Source organism: Muscardinus avellanarius (assembly GCF_963383645.1).
Source record: "Muscardinus avellanarius genome assembly, chromosome: 5".
Classification (NCBI taxonomy): Eukaryota; Metazoa; Chordata; class Mammalia; order Rodentia; family Gliridae; genus Muscardinus; species Muscardinus avellanarius.
Window position 1 is genome coordinate 86,631,260 of NC_137790.1, and position 5,454 is coordinate 86,636,713.

The window sequence follows — 5,454 nt, forward strand, 5'->3', positions numbered from 1 at the left end:
ATTAGAATTGTTAAAGAATATGTGGAATCAAGTCTAAAGACGCACACTAAAATGACTGTTGTGCAACCAGCCAAGGCTGGGAAGTTGTGGATTCGATCTAGTCTATATAAGAAGCAAGGCGTTGAGGATTTGAGACACGCCTCTAGTCCAGGTGTGGCAGGCTGAAACAGCAGGCCTAGGCCTCTAGTACCCAGTGGCAGCCAACTGAGCACTATGGGAGCTCTGCACAGCAGCACATCTGTTCACTGGAATGTCTCGGTGCAGTTTATGTATCAAATCTAAACCACAGTGGCAATTAGCCAGGCACAAAGTTACCTGGACAACATGGTGTCTTCCAGCACATGCTTAGTCAGTAGCTGGGTGGTGGCATAGCCTCTAATCTCAGAGTAGGGGAGGCAAAGATAGGAAGACCACAGATTCAACCAAAGTCTCAGGATCAGAGCGAGACCCTGTTTCAAAAGTAAAAAAATAAAAAGTGATAGGAATGTAGCTCAGATGTATAATGTCCCTGGGCTCAATCCTTAGAACCACAAGAAAAAGAGAAAAAGAAACAAAGAAAAAGGAAATCATACCTGATAGTCTCTATTGGAGAGCTGTAAGGCCATTGTGGTCTAGAGGAGAGGCTACCCCGAATGGAGGCATAGGTGTACCAAGCATCTTCTGGTAGTGGCGCTTTGCCATCCAGGTAGCAGCTTTCCTCCTAATTCTCAGCTGCTGCTGGGATGTCCTTTGGGTGACTATCTCTGTGACTGACCCAGCACTCCTGGTAATTCAGCCTTCGGTGGTTTTGGGTTAAAAAACTTCTTCGGTAGAGTTTCACACTCCATTTTTCTAAAATGGGCATTGGGCAGCAGCACTGTGAGGCTTCGTGGCCCATTCTCTAACCTATCCTACAATCAGGAATGTAGTCCAGACCTGTGGCAGTCATGGCTCAGAGCCCAGCGAGGCAGCTCAACCAGCTGCCAACTGCTGCTCCCCTAGTGAGGAGCAGGTATCTGTCCCCTTCCACAACTGGGACCAGAACCCTATAGGCCGGCACAGACCTTCTGACCTTTGACAGAGGCCCCAACCAGGCCCTTCTTGGGTCACATTCATATCTACTTCCCAGGGACGGGAGGGGTTGAAAACACGTAGGGTCTGGGCCCCCTGTGTGGTCCCTTTGGCAGGTTTAAAGGCTTCCTGTGCTCTTTCTGTCCAGTCCCACATGGCCCCTCTCCCTTCATAGACCTTTGCTATGCCCTTGTTCCTTTGCTGGGCCTTGTATTTTCCCAGACACAGAAGCCTGGCAGTCACCACACTCAAACCCTCATAGGGCTCCAGGAGAGAAAGAAGGAACCTGGACAGGGTAGAGGAAGTGCGCTGTAACATCAGGAATCAACCTAATGTGAACACTTCCTCACCTGGCCCTCTAGCACCTAAATTGTAAAAGGAGTTGTTTGTTGTTGTTGTTGTTGTTGTTGTTGTTGTTGTTGTTGTTTTGTGATACTTGGGATGGAATTCAGGGGCATTGTACCTCTAAGTGATATTCCCAGACCTATTTTTTTATTCCTTTATTTGAAACAGAGTCTCACTGAGTTACAAAGGCCCTCACTAAGTAGTTGAGGCTGTCCACAAACCATGATCCTCCTGTCTCAGCCTCCCAAATGCTGGGATTACAAGTGTGTGCCACCACACCCAGCTTCTAAATTGTAAAAGGATATTTCATGCTCAATTCTCTGAGCACCTAGGTGAGCTCAGCATCATTCTGCACCTACCTGAATCCAGGCAGATGCCCTGAATTCACCCACATTGTGTGAACAGCTTTCATCGACTAGTCTAGTAAAAAATGATCTCCCTGTCCATATTGATGGCTGTTCTGCTACCTCTGTCACTCTATGGGGTACCATGTCACAGAGGCAGGCTTCTCCATGTGCCTTCCACATCGTCACACCTAGGTCCCATAACCTTAGCAGCCAAATGGCTGTAGTATTGTTGGTTATAATAGATATAATTAACATACTCTAAATTTTATTAACTATTTATATCCATGGCTGACAACTGCCTCTTTTCAAGATTCCTACATGACAGTACCTGACAAGTATAAAAATTAACAGAGGATCAGGGGCTGAGTAAAATTTGTGATAAATGAACAGAAAACAAAAGGGGTTTTGCTTTGCTCTTTGCTTGAGATTTGATGATGCTTCAAGTAGAATTGGTTTTTTCCAAACCTGAATATTTCTGGAACTGCTTTACCCAGTTGTAATGAGTCCAGTCTTGCTCCGCAGTTCAGACAGCCATCTCAGTAGCGATTAGCAGGTGGTTAGGACTTTCCCAGTGCGGTTGGAGCTTATCCTCCTTCCAGGCTTTGATTAGAACAAAATCCCCAGATAGATGGCGGTGAGCTGGTGTGTGTGTGTGTGTGTGTGTGTGTGTGTGTGTGTGTGTGGTTCTGGAGATTGAACCCAGGGATGTTGTACCTCCAAGCTAAACTCCCAGTCCTATTTTATTTTTGTTTTGAACAGGGTCTCACTGGACTGATAAGAGTCTCACTACTTTGTGAGGCTGGTCTTGGATCTGCAGTCCCCTGTCTCCACCTCCCAAGTTCTGGAGTGCAGCTGTGTGCCACCACTCCAGGACTCCATATCAATATTACACCTGTCTCAGAGCATCCTTCCAGAGCTTTTTGCTCTATTAGCAACATTGTATAGGTAATTCTGTATGGATCAGAAAAGCAATAGAACACTCCATGCAGTTGCAGTGGTTTGTCAAACACAATTCTTTTTTTCTTGAAAACATGAAGACAGACAGATATGTAAGATAAAATGTAGTATTTGGATACAATTTCCATTGATGTCCATCACAATTATTGAGTTCTCTTTTTTAACAGATGAGGGCAAACTTCATAGAAAACAATAAAAAATGAGCAGAGTGACATATGGGTTTTTATATGCTGAGCCATTGCTTGGCCTGTGGGCTAATTCCATGGCTGGTGCAGGCCCAGGTGGGCGATGAGCAGGTGTTAATAGGCGGTAAAGGTGTCTGTGAGAAAATGCCAGTATGATGCTCTGTCTAGGAACCAGATCTCAGTGTCATGGGCTAATGCTGGTTTCCCACCTTTGTAGACAAGGCAAACCTTGCCATTTTATTGAATGAATCTGGCTCAAATATCTCACTGAGAAAGTCAAAGTGAGGCTTCTCTGGCTGGTCCTCACTGGCTTCACATGTAATGGAGTTGGTGCGCTAGGCAGTGAAACCATGGAAGACTAGTTGTGCTAAGTCAGTTTTGAGGTGCTGTTAATTGTCATGCTGCCCAGTGGTATGATGTGCTCATCTAGATGCACACTCGTGTCATGTGGAAGCCATTGGTTATCAGGTAGAAATCCTCACATCTTCAGGCATCTTACTGTTGATTTTGTGTTCCCATGAAGAGATCATATGACTTTCATCAGGAGCCTGTTCTAGGATGGTCACCTCTGTCATATCTGAGGAGGATTCTAGGATGTGGTGATGTCCAGGGTCAGCTCCTCTGAGCGTGGCTTGCTGCAGCCCAGCAGTGGTGTCAGCATCTTTCCATGGCTCGTGCCCAGCTCTGCATGTCTTGATTTATTCTGAATAAATCTGAGTAATGTAATAGATGCTGGGGATTTTGGATGCACTATCCTCTTTGACATCAAAGAACTTATGAAACAGATTTTAAGACATCATGTCACAACATCCATTGTTCCTTTGAGCACGACTTTTAAGCAATACTTTCAGAGAAAATGGGTGACATTAACGTGGAGTCTGTCTTCGAGGAATCCACAATTAAACAGGAGAAAGGAAGCAGAAAGACAATGCTGAAAATAACAAATACCATCATCGGTAAGATAGATCAAGTATTGTAAGGATTGGGAGAGGAAGTCTCAGATGTAAAATGTTATTTTAAAGGGAGAGGGAATGGTTGGAAATTGGGGAGTGGCTAAGTGAGTGATGTGTGTATGTATGCTTCTACCAATTGCACTCCATTAAGATGTCTGACTCCAGTGTACCAATACAAATGTTATTTTAATAAATAATAACTACACTAGTTGATTAGAGAAATATCTCTCCAGAAGAAGGATGCATGTAGATTAAAATGGATAATAATATTATTTTCCAATGTGTATCAAAATATCAGGATCCAGTGTAGTTGATGTTTGCTAAATAGAAATGCATTTGCAAAGCATCTAAACAACAACCAAAAGGAACCCATTTCCTATGGACTAAGTCTTTTTTCTTGCCATTAATTAGGACTCTTTCTTCCCAAGTTGTGTACCATATTGTATAAGCTGAAATCCATATAGTTTTCTCCCTCTTGTACCTTTGAGAGTTTTAAAGCTTGGCTTAAAAGAAATAATTCTGTTCTAGACAGACCAATTATTAGGCAATCTTTTATATTTCAACACACTTAATTTTTCACCATCCACTACAAAATGTACATAATACTTTTTGCCTTAAATTACTCTAGTGGATTCATATATAACAGATTTCTTGTTAAGTTTGAGTGAATCTTTGTCTGGTATTCAATTAATATTTTTCCAAGAATCGATCAAAATCTTCAGAAAATCTTATTGCTTCAGGCATGGAACCAATGCATTAAATGTGACTTTTAGGAAACCCTTTAAATAATTCTTTTTAATTTTATCTAGCTCCACCATGTACAAAATATTCTTAAAAGTTTTGCCCTTAACAAAGCATTTGCATTTTCTTTTAATCCTCTATGACTTTCTAACACTCTTATTTTTTTATTTTTATTCTCTCTTTTGATTTTCCTTATGGCATAACTCAGTCATTCAGAACAACAACTCTGACATACCAAATTTCTTCCTACCTGAAAGCATATATATATCATGATACAGACATATATATATGTATATATATATGGAGAGAGAGAGAGTGAGAGAGAAAGAGAGATTACATATTGTATTCATAGCATTATTCCATTTTTTTTGGTGGTGGTACTGGGGTTCCTGGAAGCCCTTCTACCTCAGGGCTACACTCCCAGACCTATTTATTTTAATATTTTAATTTGGAAACAGGGTCTCTTAAGCCAGCATGGCTGGCTTCAAACCTGTGTGATCCTCCTGTCTCCGCCTCCCAAGTGTGGTGTAGCGTTCACCACCACACTAGGCTTATTCCATTTTTTTTAATTGGTGCATTGTATTTATACATCATAGTGGGATAAAAAACTTGTGTAGACATACATGCACACATCACCCAGTTATTCCCTACCCAATCCCCACCCCATTCCCTCCCCATCCCTTCTTCCCATGCTTGGCTTAGTGGTTGACATTGATATGTTTGCTTAAGTACATCATATGATTTAGAGAGTTTCCTTTTCCCCCTCCTCCCATCCCCTCAGTTAGGCTGCCTTATTTGTTCCTCTATAGGATCTCCTTTTTCATCTAGAGTTCCTACTATGACCCATTACTCCTTAGCTTTCACATGTTAGGGAAA

The 5,454-nt window shown here is 42.2% G+C and overlaps 1 pseudogene across 1 annotated transcript; it reads right to left on the bottom strand.

Moving 5' to 3' along the window:
* Positions 1 to 2,922: 2,922 nt before the first annotated feature.
* On the bottom strand, positions 2,923 to 3,545 carry LOC308263549 (tubulin polyglutamylase complex subunit 2-like; annotated as a pseudogene). The gene has a single exon. The product of its transcript is annotated as a tubulin polyglutamylase complex subunit 2-like (transcript).
* Positions 3,546 to 5,454: the final 1,909 nt, after the last annotated feature.